This window comes from Papio anubis, unplaced genomic scaffold (assembly GCF_008728515.1).
Source record: "Papio anubis isolate 15944 unplaced genomic scaffold, Panubis1.0 scaffold378, whole genome shotgun sequence".
NCBI lineage: Eukaryota > Metazoa > Chordata > Mammalia > Primates > Cercopithecidae > Papio > Papio anubis.
In genome coordinates, this window is record NW_022163934.1 from 16,514 (window position 1) to 39,679 (window position 23,166).

A 23,166-nucleotide genomic window follows, 5' to 3' on the forward strand; every position below is an offset into this window, starting at 1 on the left:
ATAAAAGAAAGTTTAGATTAGAAATTAATGAAACAGAAAATAGAAAAAACAACAATCAATAAAACAAAGTTAATTATTTGATACAAGTGAATTAGTAATTTTAAAACTTCTCAAGAAGAAAAACATAGACCTAGATGATTCACTGGCAAATTTCACTAAACACTTAAAGAAAAATTAATATCAATTCTTCATAAGCTATTTCAAAAATGGAAGAGTAAATACATCCCAACTCATTTTATGAAGTCATTTTATCATGATGTTAAAACTATGCAGAGACATCATAGAAAAAGAAAATCGTTAAGATTTGTTGTGAATATAGATGAAAACATCATCAATTAAATATAGCAAACTAAATCCAGCAACATATAAAAAGGATTATGTACCATGACTAAGTGAAATTTATTCCAAGAATGCAAGGTTGATTTAACATTAGAAAAAAACCTGTAGAACAATGAATAGGATAAAGAACAAAAACTACATGATCATCTCAAAGATGTAGAAGAAGCATCTGACAAGATTCAACTATCATTTTTTATAACAACACTCAACAATGTAGAACAAAAAGGAACTTTGTAAACTGATAATAGACATTTATGAAAAACCCACAGGTAACATGATCCTTAATGGGGAAAGTCTGAATAGTCCCCTCTAATATAATGAAAAAGGCAAGGATGTCCACTCTCATCTATTTTACTCAACATTGCCCTGGAGGTTCGAGCCACAACAGCTAGACAAGGCAAGGAAATAACAACCAGGGAAAGGAGAAGGTAAAACTATTTCTATTTGCTTTGACATCATCTTTTAATTAATGATGATCATCATCATGATCTAAGAATTTTAAAATTCTTAGAATTTTCTACTAAATTTTTTAATCTACTAAATATTAAAACTAATAAATGGGTTCAGAAAAGTTGCAGAATATAAGATCAATAAAAAATTGTATTTCCATACACTAAAAACAATCTAAAACTAAAATTAAGAGAAAAATTCCATTTACAATAGCATCAAAAAGAATAGTTAGAAATATATTTAATTAAAGAGGCATAAGACTTGCACACTGAAACCAAAATATTGCTGAAATAAATTAAAGATGGAACAACATGTTGTAAATGTAAATGGAACAACATGTCATATTCATAGATTTGAAGACTTAATCTTGCTAAGACGGCTGTAATTCCCAAGTTGGTTTACAAATGTAATCACCATCAAAATTCAATCTTGCTTCCTTGCATAAATTGTCAAGCTGGTCCTAAAATACATACAGAATTTTAAGGGTTCCAGAAGAGCCAAAATAATCTTGAAAAAGAAGAGCGAAGTTGGGTGCTTCACGCTTACTAATATCAAAATTTATTACACAGCTGCCATTATTCAGCCAGTACATAGTACTGGCATAGGACAGACATATCCATCAATGAACTGGAATTGAGAGTCAGGAAATGTACACTCACATGTCCTGTCAACTAATTTTTAACCAGGGTGTCAAGACAGCTCAATGAAGAAAGAATGGTGTTTTCGACAAATGGCGTTGCCACCCAAATTTCCACCAACTAAAAAGTGAATATACAAAATGTGATGGAGCCATGCAATGGAATATTCATTCAGCTATGAAAAGGACGGAAGTACTGATACTTACCACACAATGTATAAACCTTGAAAACAGTGCACTAAATGAAAAAAGCCCATCACAAATGCCCAAAAGTGTATGATTCAATTTATATAAAATCTTCAGAATAGGCAAATCTATAGAGACAGAAAGTAGATTAGTGATTGCTCAGGGCTGAGAGGGATGGAGAGCAATGAGGTACAACTGCTTCTGGATAGGGTGCTTCTCTTGGAGTTCACGAAAATTTTCTATAGTTTCTTGGAACAACAAGTAACATATTAAGTACAGCCACATAACTTCATGAATATACTAAACACCATTAATTTTTACCTTTTAAATGAATGAATTGTATGTATGTGAATTGTATCACAATAAAACTATTATATTAAAAAAGAATTAAAGATTATGTAAGAAAGTTGATCTTTAATTCCTAGCCTATAAAAATAAGAAGAAAAAGATTAAATTCACAGTTTCCCTGGAATATGAGTAAGCTTATAATTAGTGATCCATAAAGATAGAGAATTCATAAAAAGATACAACAAAAGATGAAATAACATTGACAGACAAACTGCAGCCCAAAATATGTACAGGAGAATATCAAAGGAGAAGTGGAAGCAATTCAGTGGGATGGTTCAGTCTCTGAAGTGTGGATTGGTAAACTCCATTGTAATGACCAGTCATTTTACTGTCCCACTAACCCTACCCTGGCCTATTTGTGCCATCCTTTAGCACATGAAGAGATATTTCCCTCAAGGTGGGAAGAATGAATGTGGGTAGTTTCTCCAAGGTAGGTCTACACTTCAACTCACTGGCAACATCCAGGAGGAACCGAGAGCCCTTATACCCAGATGAAGAGCTAATAGTCTACCATCCCTCCCAATGACAGAATATCTTCCTTTCCCCACAATACAGAAGGAAAGCCATCCATAGTGAATAGAAACAATATCCACAAAAACATGAACAGAAAATATTAAAAACAGTGAAGAATCCCTAAATACATCATTTCTGGTGGGCTACAAATTGACAGGAAATAGCCATATGTATGAACCCACACATGTGCACACACACATGCACAAAAACTCTTTAACATTAGATTAAGTAATAGAACATTAAATTCAGAATATTATAGAAAATGTCCCCATACCAGAGGTATATATGTAGCATATCTTATAGTGTCTTTTCTTATTCTCCAGAAACATCAGTGTGGAAGGAGAGGGCAAGGGACAGCAAAGCCACTGACAACTGTCTTTACCTGTCAGGGTACTGACAGATCAGTGCCCGATTTCCTAACTAGCCATAGTCCTTAGGCCAGTGGATACTTACAGCTTTCATCTTCCTACTGAAAGAGCTTATACAAATGAGCTACACATTTAATGGGAAAAGAAAGAAATGTTTGTGGACCCTCTTGGCATTCAAGAAAAATTCAGTGTCAGCTAGGCCACATCTAATTGTGTGTGTGTTGGGAGTGGTGGGGAAGCAGACTCTGTCTGTGTACATCTCTAAAACGCAAAGTGGCCTACTGTGAATGGTGCATCTGGCCAGGTGCAGTGGCTCATGCCTGTAATCTCAGCACTTTGGGAGGCCAAGGTGGGCAGATCACCTGAGGTCAGGAATTGGAGACCAGCCTAGCCAACATTGTGACTCTACTAAACATACAAAATTTAGTAGAGATCAACCCCATCTCTACTAAACACACAAAATTAGCCAGGACTGGTGGTGCACACCTGTAATCCCAGCTACTAGGAATGCTGAGGCAGGAGAATCACTTGCACCTGGGAGGTGGAGGTTGCAGTAAGCCAAGATCGCGCCATTGCACTTTAGCCTGGGCAAAGAGAGCAAAACTCCGTTTAAAACAAAACAAAACAAAAAGAATGGTGCATCTTTGTTGTGGTTGGAAATGCAAGATGCAATATTTTTCATTTGTTGTGGAAGAGATGCCCCAGCATACCTCAGACTACCAGACCACTAAAAGTTTTACTGATGTGGAAGGGTGCAGCATCTTTGTAGGGTCTACCAGCTATCCTTGGGAGTTCCTGTTGTCTCACATGATTAGCATGGTTTTATCATCTCATCAATATGGTGGACCAGTGTGATTCTCTAAGGGACGTCTTACTGCTCCAGGTCTCTCAGACTGCATTGTGATAGAGATCCAGAGAGACAACATAGTCTTGAGTGCATACTATCGTACATTATGACTAAATTCAAACTGTTCCTATTCCTCAGTTTATCTCGTGGATGGAAAAATATCAATAGCCACATAGCATGCATTGGAAGCTGTGTTAATATGATCTAGCAAAGCAGCAGCAAATAAGGCTCCTGTTTGGTTAAGTTTGCAGTTAGTCATCTGTCATTCTCAATGCTCGCTTTCTCTCTCTCTCTCTCTCCCTCCCTCTCTCACTCTCTCTCTCTCCCAGAAACCTAAGTGTTAAAATAAAAGGAGATCTGATGAGAAATTCTATCTCTGCACCCTGGCTCTCTAATGGTGCTATTAATGTCTGTCATCCTCTTCCAATACTGATTCCAAAACTTAAGGAGAAATCAGGTTGCAGCTATCCCACGAGGGAAGTGAAGACTGTATCTGGAACTCAGAGGTTTCACTGGGGCACCTCGTATGTCTCATATCTGACAGTAAAGGCAAATGAAATACTAAAGAAACCCAATAGGGAAAGATCAATGAGAACACAGTCCTTTTGGAATAAAAATTTGGGTAAACCACCAGTCAAAGTGAAAGCTAAGGAAAAGGTGATGTGTATTAGTTTAGTGGGCTTAAAGAAAAAGATAAATATAAGCCATTGTCTCATGACTAGCTACAAAAATGAGGACTGTATTATCTATGCATTTTTAACGCAAATATATTACCCAGTTATTTTCCCTTCCCTCACTACTTTGTATGAGGAGTGCGGATATTACTTAACTTTACGATGCATCACGTAGGTCATCAGACCACAAAAATCCATGCCTGATCAGATTGGGAGAATTGTTTACCAGTTGGGCTTCCTGGATTTGCAATGAACTCAATGAGAGGCTTTCTCATTTCCACTTTTGACAGAGAAAAGGAAAGTTATGTTTATATATGTGTATATATATATACACACACACACACACACATGCACACACATATATATATGCTGATGCCTATTAGGTTAAATCATGAAGTCATTAAATATATTTGATGAATAGCAAAAAGAGTGGACTGTGTTTATCTTGAACATGTTTGCCCTCAAATCCGTTTATTTCCCTTACTCTACCCTGCTCAATACCTCCAAGGAGCTGACCCTTGCAGGCTAGCTATCTCAGCCTTCCATGTTAGCCGTATTCTAGTTGGGTTTGGCCCACGGGAGAAACTAGTTAAGTCTGAAGGTGAGGCAAGGAGTTAGGGAGTTTCTTACTGCCCCTCTCTGTTTGGGGCAGCTTCTCTAGCAGTGTTGCATTTTCTCCACATGTCCACCTTCTATTAGGGTGCCATAGCTCCTGAGCTCCAATCACACCAAGGAGATTCCAGCCACGAGGCTGTAGTAGCTTGCTGCAATCAGGTTACCTCACCATCATCTGCCCAGCTGTCAGGTTTCAATAACATCCTTTGAAAATATTTGTAGTGGCTTCTAATTTTCTGCTTAAACTCTGACTTTTACATTGTATTGCCCAACAATTTAACTTCCAGAGAATTTAACTTACATATGAACTAGGAAGATGCTTATCGTACAATTTTTAAAGCTTTGGATAAAAAATTTAATATTTAATGAAAAATATTTAGTTTTTTTAGTCATGGTAAAAAAATGGGAACAATTTAAATGGCTGTGACTAGGGAGATGATTTTTTATGCAAAGCATGTAGTATGTTTTTAACATAAAATGCTACACACAAGTTTTTTAAACCATATATAATTATATAAATATTACATACATCAACATGCATGATCTCAAAATAGATTTAGTTAATAAAGCAAAATGCACATTGAATATTGAATATGTAAATAGAATGCATTTACTTGATTTTAAAATTTCTAAACAATTCCATGTGCTCTGTGTGTGTGTATGTGTATGTGCATGTGTATATATTCAAGAAAAATTAAAAGACTTTAAAAGGAATGTTGCTCACCACTTTGAGATAGTGTTTACCTCTAGCAAGCACCTCCTAAGAAAAAAAGGGGAAGACTATTAAGAGGGGACAAAAGGCAATATTTTGCCTTGATCATATTTATCAGAAACAAAATTGTGAGATAGAGATTTGTACACAGAAAACTTATTAAAGTGTCCTTTCTGAAATAGCATCCATAATAGAAGTAAGGGAGGCCCGATTGGGCAAAAGGGGATCTGAACTGTGTCACACTTATAACAGAGGCCACAAGTCCCATGGGCACTCTAGAGCTGAAATGGCCCTTCAGAGTTGTCTAGGCAAGGGGGACAAGGCCTCTGTACTCTGTATTGACCAGTATTGACCGGTCACTGGATAAACCCTTAATAAACTTGGGTGTGGCAACTCCACTGGTCCAAGGGCAATTTCTAGAGAGGGACTCAGCTGTAAGCAGTCAGTACCCAATACTCTGGAAAGCTATGGAAATCATGCCTTCATTCTGAAGAGAGGATTAATATGTGTAAGTTTTAATTTATTCTTGGATTATAATATGTTTAACAAGGAACGATTTCCCTATGTTAAATTACCCAGGTCCTTTCCAACTGTTAATGTCATGTGAAAATCCAATTGTGACTAGCATCTTTATTAACAATTTTTTCATATCTTATTTTTCCTTGAATATATCATTTTAATTACAATTACTGAATTTTAAAAGATAATAATTTTTTCCTAATACATACCTCGTTTTTAAACTTTTACTTTTCAGGAGAACTGTACCAGTTTATACTCCCAACAGCTGATCATGAGTGTATTCTGCTCACCTACGCTCAGCAGTATTGTGACATTTTTACTTCAATATTTTCTAATTTAATAGTTGGATAATGACAGCTCATTATTTTGTTCTATGACTTCTTAATTACTACTAACCCTGAATAGACAGGTTTTTTGTTTGTTTGTTTGTTTGTTGTTTTTTGTTTTGAGACAGAGTCTTGCTCTGTTGCCCAGGATGGAGTGCAGTGGCATAATCTTGGCTCACTGCAATCTCCACCTCCAGGGTTCAAGCAATTCTCTTGCCTCAGCCTCCAAGTAGCTGGGATTACAGGCATCCACCACCACGCCTGACTGAGTTTTGTATTTTTATTAGAGACGGATTTTCACCATGTTGACCAGGCTAGTCTTGAACTACTGACCTCAGGTGATCCACCCACCTCGGCCTTCCAAAGTGCTGGGATTACAGGCGTGAGCCACCATGCCCAGCCAAGTATTTTTTTTATTAGGATTGTCATGTACCTTGTACTAAACCAAACATTTTAAAAAATACAGATTTTTTTTCAAATATGGCCATAAAAATTTCTTTTTAAATAATAAAATCTTTATATTTGCTATTTATAAATGTTTGATGACTCTAAGCAAACATTTTAGCAAATGCTATTAAACAGACCATGTGATGCCTAGTGAGCAATATCTCCTTCTAAATGATCTGATTGAAAGTAAGAAGTGATACTGATTGTCTTTTATAATGTAACTAAAGTTGATGAACAAACAATATGCATGGGATGTTATCTTTAAAGCAAATGGAGTTTTTGTTTTGGTTTTTATTTTCTTATTTGTTTTTTATCCCTCACTCCCTTTATAGCTACTCAGTGGAAAACATTTTTTCTTACCCCTGTATAAAAATGTTGACAAGCAATAAAAGTTTTTTGCTTATCATAAAAAATAGAAAGTCTTACTTGATTTTTATGGATTTTTGTTTTTGGTTTTGTTTTGTTTTAGAGACAGAGTCTCTGTCTTCACCCAGGATAGAGTGCAATGGCATGATCATAGTTCACTGCAACCTCAAATTCCTGGCCTCAAGCAATCCTGAACCTCCTGCCTCAGCCTCCTGAGTAGCTAGGGCTATAGGTGTAGGCCCTACTGTGCCTGGCTAATTTTTTAACTTTTTTGTAGAGATAGGATCTCAGTATTCTGCTTAGGCTGGTCTCAAACTCCTGGCCTGAAGCGATCCTCCCACCTCAGCCTCCCAAAGTGCTGGGATTACAAGCGTGAAGCACCACCCTAGGCCAAAAAGTCCTACTTAAAGTTATAAAACACACTTTCCATTTAGAAATAAATTAATCGACACTTGCATCTTCATTCAAAAATAATACTCCTCTCTGCTATCTGAGCTAAAGCTGGCTATAGGTAGTCCTCAGGACATCTAGAGAGAGGCTTCATTGGCTTCTCTTCTCTTTCACACACTCATATATTTCTAGCTATCATTTTAACACTGTCAAGGTCAAAGCTAAAAGAAAATAAAACCAATGGTAAATTTTTTTTTTCTTTTTAACAAAGTTGCGCTCTTGTCTCCCAGGCTGGAGTGCGGTCACGCGATCTCGGCTCATTTCAACCTCTGCCTCCTGGATTCAAGTGATTATCGTGCCTCAGCCTTCAATTAGCTGGTACTACAGGCACGTGCCACCACACCTGGCTAATTTTGAAATATTTTTAGTAGAGCCTGAGTTTCACCATGTTGTCCAGGCTGGACCTCAAGTGATCCACTCGCCTCAGTCTCCCAAAGTGCTGGGATTACAGGCGTGAGACACCATGCCTGACCTAGTAAAATTCTTATTTATTCGATATTGTCATAAGATGTTTTCATATTTGCTAGACTTAGTGGTTTTGGGGACTTTCTCTTGGACTTCTTATATGAGTTCATCCAAGTCTCCCAACAAACACTACTGGTTTCTCACCAGAGGTTGCTTTGATCTGGTGAATGTGCTCTATTTCTTTCCGCAGCCCAGAGGTTACCCCCAGTTCTCTTCTGTTGCGGCTTTACTGTGCCTCCAGACAGCCCTACTGGACATCATCTAAGAGGACCTTTTTACAGGCTCTCTCAAATGCACACAGTGTACTTCTGGTCCACAGGACACACTCAGGCAGTCTTGCACAAGCAGATTTGTGAGAGTAGTATGGACCCTATATATGAAACAGCAATTCTTTCTACTCTACCACCACAGAAACTCTCCCTTTTTCTGATTTTCAGCTGTCTCAGAGGGAGTCGGTCATCAGTGCACTCACTACCTCAGATCTCTCTGAAGGGAGTCATTATATCTCTGCCCAACCACCTGATGAGACAGTGAATAAGATCTTAACACAGTTTTCTCTAAAGTGGTCCTCTTCACAAGTCTTATGATGAGAACCCCCATTTAACAGCACCTCCTGTGTCATAAGATACTATGTCCATACTACCTCTATATCACAATTTTCTGGCATCAGAGAAAGAAAAAGAAAAGAAGTTCTCAGCAAACAAGGCTCTGACAACAAAAGCTGGCAGTTCTTGCAAAGACACCATTTGCCTCTTGCTTAAGATACTAAGCTAGCCCACCATTAGGGTGTGTAAAAAGACATTTGCAATTTTAAGATGCCAAGAATTCTGTTATATACATGTTTCTCTATTTCCTCTTTGGGCATGCAGATTAGCAGGAAACAAAACAGTCTTAAATTTCACTTTTTAGGCTGTTATCTTTGTGTCTGTATATTAGCCAGTTCTCGCACTGCTATAAATACCTGAGACTGGGTAATTTATAAAGAAAAGAGGTTTAATTATGTCACGGCTCTGCAGGTTCTACAGGAAGCATGGTGCTGGGGAGGCCTCAGGAAACTTACAATCATGGCAGAAGGCAAAAGGGAGCAATAATTCACATGACTGAAGAAGGAGCAAGGGGGAGGTACCACATACTTCTGAACAACGAGATCTCATGAGAAATCACCATGCAAAAACAGCACCAAGAGGGATGGTGTTAAGCCATGAGAAACTGTCCCTGTGATCCAATCACCTTCCACCAGGCCCCACCTCCAACAATAGGGATTACAATTCAACATGAGATTTAGGCGGGAACACAGATCCAAACTACATCAGTCTATAATAATTTCTTTAATTCTTCAGTGAATTGCATATTCTCTTTGTCATCTAACCTGTCTTCCTTGATAGTCTGACAGCTCACTTTGGAATTTAGTAGCTGTGATTTTTCTGCCTCAGCCATAACTAGGGAGGAAAAATTCCATTTTAACATTGTATTATAGCAATCAATGAAGTTGTTCTATTGGATTCATTTATACAGAAAGTTTCTCCTACCACCTCATATCCCTTTCTGGGATTTTTGTGTAGGAATCATGGAGAACTTATCTTTAGATTTTATATTCTCCAAAATATTGGGGTATAATTTTTGCTTCCAAACCATTAGAACGGCAAATTTCTAATCCTTGCATTTCACAAGGTAAACAGTAAATCGGTTCCTTTAACCTTATGTTTTTAATGTAAACTAAAGTCAAAAGAACAATACTACTGCAGAACTGAAGCCTCTAAGTCCTGTTAGTCCGAAACTTTAGCTGTCTATGCTATTTAGGCCAGAGAAAACGTACAAGGCTTTGTGTTCAGATCCCTACAAGTCATCTAACCAGGAGGCCACAAGTCCACCCCACCTTCCATTTCTGGTTTCAGGTCCTGAAGAGTATAGAGAAAATCCTGCTTTTCCTGGGGTTTTAAATGCTGGCAAAAGCAAGGCTTATGGTAATAAGACCCAGATCAAAGGCCTATCCTCCTGGTTCAGCCTGCCTGCCTCCACTCCTGCCTCCACCATGTCCATCAGGGTGACCCAGAAGTCCTACGAGGTGTCCACCTCTGGCCCCCGGGGCCTTCAGCAGCCACTCCTACACAAGTGGGCCCGTTGCCTGCATCAGCTCCTCGAGCTTCTCCCCAGTGGCACCAGCAACTTCCAGGGTAGCCTGGGCAGAGGCTATGGTGGGACCAGTGGCATGGGAGGCATCACAACTGACACGGTCAACCAGAGCCTGCTGAGCCTCCTTAACCTGGAGGTAGACCCCAACATCCAGGCCGTGCCCACCCAGGAGTAGGAGCAGATCAAGACCCTCAATAGTCAATTTGCCTCCTTCATCGACAAGGTACAGTTCCTGAAGCAGCAGAACAAGATGCTGGAGACCAAGTGGAGCCTCCTGCAGCAGCAGAAGACAGCTCAGAGCAACATGGACAACATGTTCCAGAGCTACATCAACAACCTTAGGCGGCAGCTGGAGACTCTGGGCCAGGAGAAGCTGAAGCTGGAGGCAGAGCTTGGCAACATGCAGGGGCTAGTGGAGGACTTCAAGAACAAGTATGAGGATGAGATCAATAAGTGTACAGAGATGGAGAATGAATTTGTCCTTCTCAAGAAGGATGTGGATGAAGCTAACATGAACAAGATAGAGCTGGAGACTCACCTGGAAGGGCTGACTGACGAGATCGGCTTCCTCAGGCAGCTGTATGAAAAGGAGATCCGGGAGCTGCAGTCCCAGATCTCAGACACCTCTGTGGTGCTGTCCATGGACAATAGCCACTCCCTGGACATGGACAGCATCATCGCTGAGGCCAAGGCACAGTACAAGGAGATCGCCAACCACAGCCGGGCTGAGGCTGAGAGCATGCACCAGATCAAGTATAAGGAGCTGCAAACACTGGCTAGGAAGCACCGGATGACCTGCAGCGCACAAAGACTGAGATCTCCAAGATGAACCGGAACATCAGCCTACTCCAGGCTGAAATTGACGGCCTCAAAGGCCAGAGGGCTTCCCTGGAGGCCGCCATCACAGATGCGGAGCAGAGTGGGGAGCTGGCCATTAAGGATGCCAACGCCGAGCTGTCGGAACTGGAGGCCGCCCAGCATCGGGCCAAGCAGAACATGGCTTGACAGTTGCGTGGGTACCAGGAGCTGATGAACGTCAAACTGGCCCTGGATATCGAGATCGCCACCTACAGGAAGCTGCTGGAAGGCGAGGAGAGCCGGCTGGAGTCTGCGATGCAGAACATGACTATCCATAGGAAGACCACGAGCCCCTGTGCAGGTGGTCTGAGCTCAGCCTATGGGGGCTTCACAAGCCCTGGCCTCAGCTACGACCTGGCCTCCAGCTTTGGCTCTGCCTCAGGCTCCAGCTCCTTCAGCCACACCAGCTCCACCAGAGCCCTGGTCGTGAAGAAGATCGAGACCCGCGAAGGGAAGCTGGTGTCCGAGTCCTCTGACGTCCTGCCGAAGCGAACAGCTGTGGCAGCCCCTCCCAGCCTGCCCCTCCTGCGGCTGCCCGAGAGCCCGGGAGAGAGGCCGCTGTGCAGGGTAGCACAGGGAACAGGAGCACCCCTGAGGCTCAGCCCTAGCCCTCAGCCCACAGCAGGGAGTTTAATGCCTAAGGACCCCCCTTGTCCATGCCTCCAGCTACAAAACAATTCAATTGCTTTTTTTTTTCCTGTCCTAAATAAAACCTCAGCTAGCTCTGACAAAAAAAAAAAAAAGTAATTACTTAATGCCTTAGGTGGTGAAAAAACAATTAGCGTCTATTAAATGCATTTCAAACTAAAAAGTACTTAAGGTTAAGTAAAAGTAGACCTATTAAGATCAAGGAGTCATTCCTTTGCTCTTTAAAGAGATATGTATCAGTCACAAAATCAGCAGGAAATAAAATTCATTCAGAATAATTTAAAGTGAGAGATGTCAGTGAAAAAACTAATTATAGAATAATGGACATGGCTTAGGAAAAAAACAAAGTGTGTTAGTCCATTCTCACACTGCTATAAATAAATACCTGAGACTGGGTAACTTATAAAGAAAAGAGGTTTAACTGGCTACAGTTTTGCAGACAATGCAAGAAGCATAGCAATTTCTGCTTCTGGGGAGGCCTCAGGAAGCTTTCAGTCATGGCAGAAGGCAAAGTGAGAACAAGGCACTTCACATGGTTGAAGCAAGAGGAAGATGTAACCCATTGGGAATTACATTTCAACACGAGGTTTGGTTGGGGACAGAGATCCAAACCGTATCACAAGAGATGCTGAGATGCCTGGAGACTGGTGATAGTGAGAAACAATTACAATTCCAGGGGCCAAAGCGGGAGAACGAAACATTGTCAAAGCAGAATGTCTCCTCCAACTCTACATTCTCATTCTGGTGCCTTTCATTTTGTGAACCCAACCCCAAGTCAGCTCACAAGAGAACCTGATAATGCAGTCCATTTTGGTCTGAAGCATGAAGAAGAGCACAAAATAATGGACAATAGAACTGGAGATTAAGAGGACAGTGAAAATAATGAGCACAAGTTTCCAGTCAAAATATATCAGCTAAAAATAGATATGCTATATTCTCTGTCTTTGGAAAAAAAATCCGTTCTTGAACAGACATGAGAGCAATTGGAAAGATGAGACATAAGACAAAGAGTTCCTGAACAGCCAGTAAGCTCCAAAACAGATGTTGACGCAGACACAATCTGAAACTCTATTGCTGGCCGTTGCACAGGAGACCTGAAGTAGCAGAGGAGAGAGGGGCATGTCCTAGGAGAAGTAGATATTTGGTAGAAAGGAGAGAAAACATCCCCAAGAAATACCCCAAAATTGTCAACTAGCATCCTTTCGGAAGATTGTATGTAATGGTACTTGGTGAACTGCTAAAGCATTTGGTTGGTTGTAGTTGTTAGTTACTGATGTTATTAACAGCAGTCCTCTATCATGACCATATTGAGCTTCTGTTACAAGCACCTTACTCCATTGTGGTGGCTGTTGGCTTTCTCAACTCCAAATCCACTACTCTATAGACTCTGCTTTTGATAAGAAGGCTGCAACTCATCAATCAGAATCATCGTTTGGTTCCCTGCTATGTTCCATTAATTGGAGGAGGCTAGGACACTGGAAGCTGCTGTAGGGACAAATATCTCTATCATGTTTGCTTATTATACCTATCAGTGCTATCACAGCAATAGTTCTTTGCCCAGATGCATTGGTTCCAGTTTCTAGTTTATTTTTTTCCCACACTTCCAGCAATATTCTAATCATGTCCCTCAAAAGAAATAGAACCAACTATCAGTGGGCTGTGTTCAGGGACCTGAGTCCCAACTTCACAAGAGGTCTTTCTCTGGTGTTCCTGAGGTATGAGCTGTAGCGGGGAAGTCCTCTTTCCTGCAAAGTTGGCTCTTGGCCTCATGTTCTCCATCCTTTGAGCTCCTCAGGTACCAGAACCAAAAGAGCAGCACCCTCTCATTATAGGTCAGAATATAAGCTCTTGGGGAAACTCTCCATCAAAATTATAGTTTTTAATAAGCCCAGACTCTTCTCTTTGTTCCCAAAGCCATATGAGTAAACTTCCTGTAGTTATTATCCCTGAATTATTCCCGTGTTCCCTTTTTTTCCCTTTCAGTCCTCTAATATCTGTTTATCCAGTTCTTTGTACTAAATGCTTCCTGTGTTAGTCACTGGTGTGACTTCTATTTTTCAGTCTAGACCCTTAATAGCATATCCATTTCAACTTTCCTTGAGGATAAGGTCCAAGCATAGCATTATAAATCCCACCAGATTAAAATATTTCTGTATTTGCTTCTTGTTAATCTTGAAGCCTTAAAGAAAATTAATTTATTTGAAGATGGTATTTCCCAAAAGCAGGAACATGCCTGTTTAGCAATAAGCATGACATTATGACTTCTGAAGAAACTATACAGATTGGAGCTGAATTAAGCATAGTTGTATTTCACAGAATGCTTATACTCGACATCTTCCCTGAAGAGCTGGGAGAAAGTATGAATATTTGACCAAATACAGTTAGGTTACTGACAATGCAATAAAATATTTATTTATTATACTAGCTGTTAAATGTGGAGGTCAATGAGGCCAGAGGCAAAGGAAAGTAAAAATATTTGGAACAATTAAGTAACCATGGACACGGCAAGTTGTCTATGGTAAATTTCATTTATAAGATTCAGTAATTTGAAATTGTTAACACACTTTTTATTCCCATTTGAGAGCAGGGTGATGTTATTTATCTCTTTAAAGGAGAAGTTTAAATAATAAGTAGACACTTTCTCTTTTTCCATTTTTTTAAAACAAAATAATACCACATTTGCAAACTAAGGTGGGCCGTTGGTTAACAAAGCCTTTGAAAATGATTCATCTCAAATATAGAAATGTTCTTATTATCATCATGACTATCAAAGGAAAAGAATGGTATCCTTGAGAATCTTCAGCTCATATTAAGCTCTCTGAGTTCACAGTCTTCTTACTTCAAACTAAGTTGTATTTTGGGAAACTTTAAATACAAGCATGAGTCTAAACATATTAACCTCTTTAAATGGCATTTTACTCATCTATAAAGTGACAAAGAATAGAAAAAATTGAAACGTTCATCTAGTTCTTTGCCATGCTAGAATGGAGAACTTTTAGCACAGTCTGGCATATCTGTTTGGTCTTCACACTATAGATGATGGGGTTCATTACAGGAGAGATTAGTAGGTAGGCACTGGCAATCAAAGTATGCACATAGGGTGGGGTCTGCTTCCCAAACCTGTGAACAAAGGACAGACTGATCAATGGAATGTAAAATACAGCAACAGCCCCAATATGGGAGATACATGTGCTGAAGGCTTTCTTCCTTTCTTCCGGGGAAGCAATGCTAAGAACAGTCTTAATGATCAAAATATAAGAAAGGACAATAAAGACAGAATCCACCCCAGCAGTGGTAATCAGGGCAGTCATCCCAACTGCACTGTTGATTCTGGTGTCTGTGCATGAGAGCTTCATCACATCAGGGTGAAAGCAATAGGAGTGGTGGAGCACGTGGCTGCGTCAGTAGGACAGTCTGTTAAGAAGCAACACCATAGGGATCAGTGTTATTGTTAACCTGGTGATAATTGCTACTCCAATCTGTGCTATTTTAAGATCAGTTAAGACAGAAGTATATCTAAGAGGATTAGTAATGGCCACAAAATGATCAAAAGCCATGGCCAACAGCACTGAGGATTCCATGACAGTGAAGAGTTGAATAAAGAACATCTGGGACAAGCAGGCATTAAAGCTGATTTCCCTCACATTGAACCAGAATATACCCAGCATAGTGACCAGAGTGGATATGGACAGGCCGAGGTCAGTGCAGCATGAGGAGGAAATAGTATATGGGTTTGTGGAGGCTGGGCTGAGTGATGATGGCAAAGAGGATCAGGTTGTTTCCTGAGAGGGCAGTTACATAGAGGAAGCAGAAGGAAATGGAGATCCAGGTGTGGAAGGCTTCCAGCCCAGGAACACCAGTGAGCAGGAAAATGATGGAAGTGGAAGTGATATTCTGCAAAGTTGACATATTGAATTCAAACGGCAGAATCTTCAGCTGTGTCTGGAAATGATAAACTGTATTTATTTATTATGCATTTAATCGGAAATTATTTCACCAAGTAAACATTTATAAAAGATGATGTCTACATTATATAGAAAACTCATAAAGATTGATTAATGACAACAACAAATGAAGTCCACATCAAACAAAGGAGCAGAAAACAGGAAATGAATGGTTCCCTGAGGATACAGAATTTGCACAAAAACAAAGAGAGCAGCATTCCTTCTTATTTAAGTTCACATGTCTGATGAGTGACTTCAAGTGGTAAGTAGTCAGCAAATATTTGTTGAAGTGTGTTCAAAGGGTTGTGTGATATTTTAGACAAATAGTAAACAATATATGCAGTGAGTCTGATACATAACTGAATTACACTAGCTTTTAGAGGCCCATCCAAAAAATCCTCTCTTTATCTCCTGCTATTTTCTTTCAATCAGAATCAAATCCAATACATCCAACAAATAGCCAACATTTGTTGATCCCCTGCTATCTGCAGTTGATAATACCCTGGATAAGCATACAGTCTATTTGAGATATCAAAACTTAAACTGTACCTAAGAAATTTTCATACCACATAACGAGTGTGAGTTAGATATAAAAACATATACTTATGTATAAACCATAATTAGAGTATATGGGGCATCCAATATGAAAGTATTATGGATAGTTTGATGTTATGAATTTTTATCCTGCATCCCAAGTCGACGTTTCTTACAGCTCCGTGTTATAAATTTTAACTGGGTTAAATTACTCTGACATTTATCAGCTGGGTTACCACATGATGAGTTACTAAACTGTATGTGCCTCATTTTCTCCATCTCTAAAGTAACTATGGTGTGCATATCCACAGGACTGTTGTAAAGATTAAATTAATGTATGTGAAAATCTGAGCAGAGCATCTCACTATGGTAAAAACTTACCAAATGTTAGTTATTATCATTAAATAGAAAAATTAAAGTTAAAAATGTATACACACATTGTTTTCCAACATCTATCCCCAATCCCTACCCTCACTTATCTACTTTTCTCTTTATCTGGTAGCTGAGAACAAAAAAAAAAAAAAAAATGGAAATATTCTAAGTCTAATTTAGATAATATCCGCTGGTTAATTCCTCTACAACTATGTTTTTCTCATCCTTTCTTCATCTTTCCAGGTTAAAAAGAAGTGCACTTACTGCTTTCCAGACAAGCCCCATTACCTAGTCTCAATCTATCTTGGATGTTAGTTTAGTTTAACATCAAACATTACTGAGTGCAAGCTGCAATCCAGACTGTCGACATACAGAGCCAAGTGAAGTATTGCACTTGCCCTGAGGATCATTAGGAAATAATAGGATAGTTCAGAAAACAAATGTGTAAACAAATGATAAGACTGTATTTAAAATACAGAGGTATATATATTAGATAGTTGGAGGGGATGGAGTCAAACAGCTTCTCTGAGTAAGCAAAGAATTGTTGAGCAGAGGCTGATAAGTGAAAATCATCATGAAAGAAATTCTAAGCATATTCAAAGGCGATGGAGTTTCAGATATTTTAGAAATGCCACTAAAGTGTGAAATACAGTGTACCAAAAGGTAGTGTGTAAGAGGTAAGAGAAGGCCAGGTATGGTGGCTCATGCCTGTAATCCCAGCACTTTGGGAGGCCAAGGCAGATGGATCACCTGAGGTCAAGAGTTCGAGAGCAGCCTGGCCAACATGGTGAAACCCCATCTCTACTAAAAATACAAAACATTAGCCAGGCGTGGTGGCGCATACCTGCAACCCCAGCTACTCAGGAGGCTGAGGCAGGAGAATCGCTTGAACCTGGGAGGCGGAGATTGCAGTGAGCTGAGATCGCACCATTACACTCCAGCCTGGGCAACAAGAACGAAACTCCATCTCAAAAAAAAAAAAAAAAAGAAAGCTCTTAAGAGAGTTCAAGTATGGAATTATCATCTTCACTTCAAAAGGGTAAGAGATTTGTGCTATTCATACAATCTATATAAACATGCAGATGAACAACATTCTTCGTTCTTCTTAGCCTGCATCCCTGCTATGTGTATCTCTTTTTCTACACCAACAACTCATAAAATGATTTGCCTATCCTCATTTCTGTACCTCATGGTTCATACCTATATTTGAAATCTGGTTTTGTTTTTGACCAAAGCATACTTTGTTGCATTAGTTGTCTATAACTGCATAAGAAATTAGTAAAAATTCAGCGGCTTTAAACAAAACACATATATTACCTCACAGTTCTGTAAGTCAGATGTCTGAGCACAGCAAAACTAGATGCACTACTCAGGATCTCACAAGATTGAAATTAAAGTTCCATCCAGTACCATGTTCTTAATTGGAGAGGAGGGTCCTTAAAATCCTCACTCAGATTGCTGTAGGAATTTAGTTCCTTTTGGTATATGGTTGAGGTCTCCAATTTCTTGCTGGGCTTTTAGCTTCTAGAGGCTACTCTCAGTCCCAGTCATGTGTTCTTCTCACAACATGACATCTTAGGTCTTCAAATCCAGCAGGAGAACCTCCTTCGAGATTCTTGTCTCTTTTAAAGACTTCTATGATTAGGTAAGCCCTAGCAGGATAATCTTGCTTTTAATTAACTCAAAGTCAAGTAATCAGGGACCTTAGTTACATCTGTTAAACCCTTTTGCCATATAATGTAATGTAATCATGGGAGTGATATCCCATCACATTCACAGGCCCTAGTCACACACCCAAGACATGGGTATTGCTCAAAACAAGTACGCCAGGATGGACAAAAATCTTTAGGGCCCTTTTAGAATCCTACTAACCCCACCTGTCAAGACTATCCAGTCTCCAAATCTTTATAGGTTCAACTTCTGAAAAGTCTCTTGATTGACCATATTTATCTTCTAGTTTTATCAGTGACCTTTCTTCCTACCCTCAGAAATCTTTTTATATACTCTACCTGGGCTTTTCCTTACTTCACCAAACTACCAAATATAGCAAGTTCTTTCACACTAATGTGCTCGCTTAATTCATGTAGTTCTCTCTTTTTTGAATAAGACAAAAATTTTTAGATCCATTATTTGATCCACTGAACCATGTGTAAATTAAACATGAATTTATTTCAGGAAGCATTTGGTGGCATCACCTATTCTAAGTCAGAAGAACTTACTTCTTCCTCTGGAGTTATATTATTTTCTATTTATGCATCTAGAATAGTGTTTATTCCATTGTATGATCATGGGTTATTTGAAAATTGCCTCTCTAACAAAATTAAGTTACTGGAAGGTAGATCATTGTTTTTTCATCATTATATTCCCAATACCTTGAAATATATTTTGAGAAGTGTGGGCATACAATATATACATGTTGATGTAAATTCAATCCAAGAGTTGTTAACTAAGATTCTGAACATATCTCAGGACTTCAACACATTCAATTTTGTCTATTTAAAACATGCTGTGTTGCCTAAAATTATATATGTGGCTTCTGGAAGAATCGCACAGAGCTCTCCAGTGTTCTCACAAACTGAGTAATGTGTGTGTGTGTGTGTGTGTGTGTGTGAGAGAGAGAGAGAGAGAGAGAGAGAGAAAGAGGTTTGGGGTTTTACTGATGGAAGACTCTGTCCTAGTATTGGAGGGTTAACTTTTATGTGCCCTCTCATTTGTTGACAGTAATTCTCTTCCTACTATATCAAGATAACACTCCAGACCCATTGTAAGAATGTGTTGCAAGTTCTGTCCTGGGCTACCTTGACTTATCTCTTTTCTCTGATTACAGAGTAAGTGATATTGTTATACAGTCATACAAACCTAGGTTCAAATTTCGTCTCTGCCATCTAGAGCTAGCCAGAGTTTTCCAAATAAGCACTTTACATCAGATTCCACTAATGTGAAACTGGTAGTTCACCATTGGCACTACTTCATAAGGATTAAAAGGATTAAATGAGATAACATTGTAAAACATATAATATGTTGACCAGTGTGCAGGACGTGGAAGTCACTTGATATTGGTAAATGAACATGAGGATGAGGATAAGAATGGCAGTGGCAGTGTGTGATGGTGGTAGTGGCCGTTGACCTTAGGACTTTGAGTGGCAGTTATAAAATGTGACACAACTAACCAGGAGACTTAAAATTGCATGGACACATTAACAGCCTGCTCTAAGCAGCAAAACAAATGGCTCATAGACCAATCAAACCTCCTCAGTCAGAATAGAATGTTCCTAGAAAATACAGATATCAGAAAATAGATTTCCACAATTTTCCTTAGGCACCCACGAGAGCTTTCTGCAGTTAATAAAGTCTCCCTCATTCTTAAAAGAAACCAGGCATGTAAAGTCTAATGTTTTTCTTGAATGCAGCAGTTTTACTTACAAAGTATAAGGATATGTTCTTTCCCACACTGTTCTCCATAAAGGGGCCTGAGGAGCTGGGGATGTGTTCTACCCGGAAATAGGTAGCATATATAAGAAGCCATATCTCAGGATGCCTGAAAGCTCTTAATAAGCTCCTGGTGAAGATTTCTGCATCCCCCCGAGTCTGAAGCTTCCTAAGGGTTCATTCTACTTCATGGCTTCCTTCTCCTTCTACTTCATGTACTTTTATAGTTTCCATGAAGGGACTGCTGTTACAGGTCTTTGATCTTATGTATATGTAAAATTTTCTTAAAAGTAAATTTGTGAGTAACCACACCCTCCAAAAAAACCCCACAAGATCACCCCTCATCTTCACACCACTCCCACACCCAACTGATAAACTTATCTTCCTCCTATATTATTTAGGTGAATTTTGTATATTTTTAGAAACCCCTCTGCTTGTGCTTCACTCCATCCCCCCAAAAAATCTTCATTTATTCTTTCATGGAACATTTGAAGTATCTTTCATATTCTAGGACTTCATACTGGTAATACAGAGAATAAAACAGAGTCTTTTCCCTCCAGAGCTCCTTGGAGGGAACCCCTTGTGGAAACAGACATAAAACTCGGTGATTACAATAAGGGATATTTATGATGACAGCACAGAAGAGTTGTGTTTATGCTGCAGGAAACTCAGAACCAGGTCTGTCAGGAGACATGGAGCACAGAGCGTAGGAAGAACAGAAGGTGACTAATAGCAGACTCAGCTCGCTTGGAACTCCCGGTGCCAGTGTAGTGGAGAGATGAAGCTAAATAGGGAGACAGGATCTATGTTAGGCATGAAGATCTTTTAGGCATCCTAAGTCATTTGAGTCTAAATAACATAATACAAATTACTCAGCATGGAACTTAATCTTTTCTCTTCCCTAGAAAAACTCATTTTATTCTTGTTATTTATTTATTTTACTGTTATTTTTATTATATTTTAAGTTCTAGGGTACCTGTGCACAACGTGCAGGTTTGTTACATATGTATACAACTGTCATCTTGGTGAGCTGCACCCGTTAACTCGTCATTTTTACAGCTCCACATGAAGCAGCTGAGGAAGTTGGGCACCTAATTTGAGAATCCCTAATATATTGCAGCGCTCTGCTTGGTTTCAATATCAACCTGAATGGTACAGATATCACATTTTCCTTGTAAACTCTGATATATCAGTTTACAGAAATGTCAATTTAGAAGACATTCTCAAACAGAACCTCAATACCCCATCGCCCACTCTTTCCAAGTCTACCTCAGATTAACCAGACTACTATTTTCAGCATTAGTTCTGACAGTTTTAAACAACCATTTTTTCAGATGGACTATAAATAAAAGCAAAATGTATAGACCATAGTATCGGATGTTGTTGAATTTAGAGTATAACATAGATAGCGGGGAAAAATAAGAAGTATAAGCTTTAATACTGAAAGAAAAAAAACTTAGAAATAAGAAAAAATATAAAGTATTACAAGAGAGAAAATAAATATACTTCAAAGTGGATTTTATTAAGGTACATATAACTATACTATGCAAGATTATCTGTAATTGACACCTCATAAATTACATTATTAAAGCATGAATCAAAATCGTTGCTTTCACAGTAACATTCTTAGTACATTTATTTTAAGATGCACCCAAAAATGTGGTTGCCCCAACTTCAAAATTACTTTTCAAAACTTTTCCTATCCATATGAAATTTAAATAATTTATGTTTGTGCTTGTATTGCTTAGAAATGAATGCATATTATATTTTCTCTATTAAACAGTAAATTTCTAGGAGCTATATTTTTCTTATCAAGTCAAGTATTTCCTAAGCTGCTTGTTTTTCCACTGGTTCAGGCTCCTACTGGGAGAAAGAGAGACCGCCATCTATGACTACTCTTAGTATATGGTATAATGTTTTGTACACAGTTTGTAAGTAACAACTCATTAAAATATTGTTTTAATTTAGATATGTTTAGTCAGATTTAAACACCTTAAGAATGAAGCCTGTGCCTTCCCTGTTCACTGTTTTATCCCTAGTACCTCCCTTCCACAGTGTTTGCCAAAATGAAGATGCTCAAAATATGTAAGTATATATGTGAAGTTATATAAAAATAAATTTAATTCAATAAGCGTGCATTAAGTAGCTATTATTAATAAAGCACAGTGCTTGTATCTGTGCAAGATACATCAATCCCCAAAGTCCAATGCCCATTTTCAAAAAGCTTCAGGTCAGTAGGGGAAGAGAAATCTGACTAACTATAAGACAAAGATTTATTAACAGCACCTGAAAGAATAATAAATGGAACAATCAGGAAAAGAAGGATGTGGGTATTTCAGTCAGAGAGAGCAAAATAATCAAAGACTGAGAGGCAATATATTCCTGGTGTTTTTCAGGAATATACATAATTCATCAAAGTGGATAGACCCCAGAAAACTGTTACTCTGTCATACATGATATTCCATAAATGTCTTGTTAAAGTGCAAATTTGTGGGCTCCATCTCAAGCACTTCTGTTTAATTAGTTCTGGAGCAGAATTGAGGAATCTGCACCTTAAAAACAAGTGTCAAGTGGTTTGGATGCACAGATGCTGGACCACATTGAGAAAACAGATAGATGCAAGTAGAAAGTGGATGTCATCTAATGAGTGTATTCAGTGGGTTGTATGAGGCCAGATCTGTGAAGACCCATTGGAATGAAGATCTTATGGAAGATGAAGAACTAAAAAAGTTTTGTTTTGTGGAAAGGTGTTAAGTGGAAATTACTTCATTATCTAAAAAGAAAAAGAAACCCTCATTATTGAACATTTATAAAATGCAGGAAAGTATAAAGAATATGTCAACAAAACAATATCCAGCTATCAAATATAAGCTGTTTCAATGTTTGGGATATGTTTATTTATACTTTTTAATATACATGTACACATATTCACATGAAATATATACACAATAGTAAGTACTTTGTATACTAACCTATCTTTTTTTAA

General features: G+C 38.7%; 2 pseudogenes; one reads left to right on the forward strand and one right to left on the reverse strand.

The window, feature by feature from the left end:
* Positions 1-10,030: 10,030 nt before the first annotated feature.
* On the forward strand, positions 10,031-12,000 carry LOC110741237 (annotated as a pseudogene).
* On the reverse strand, positions 11,978-17,516 carry LOC116273127 (annotated as a pseudogene).
* Between the last annotated feature and the right edge of the window lie 5,650 nt (positions 17,517-23,166).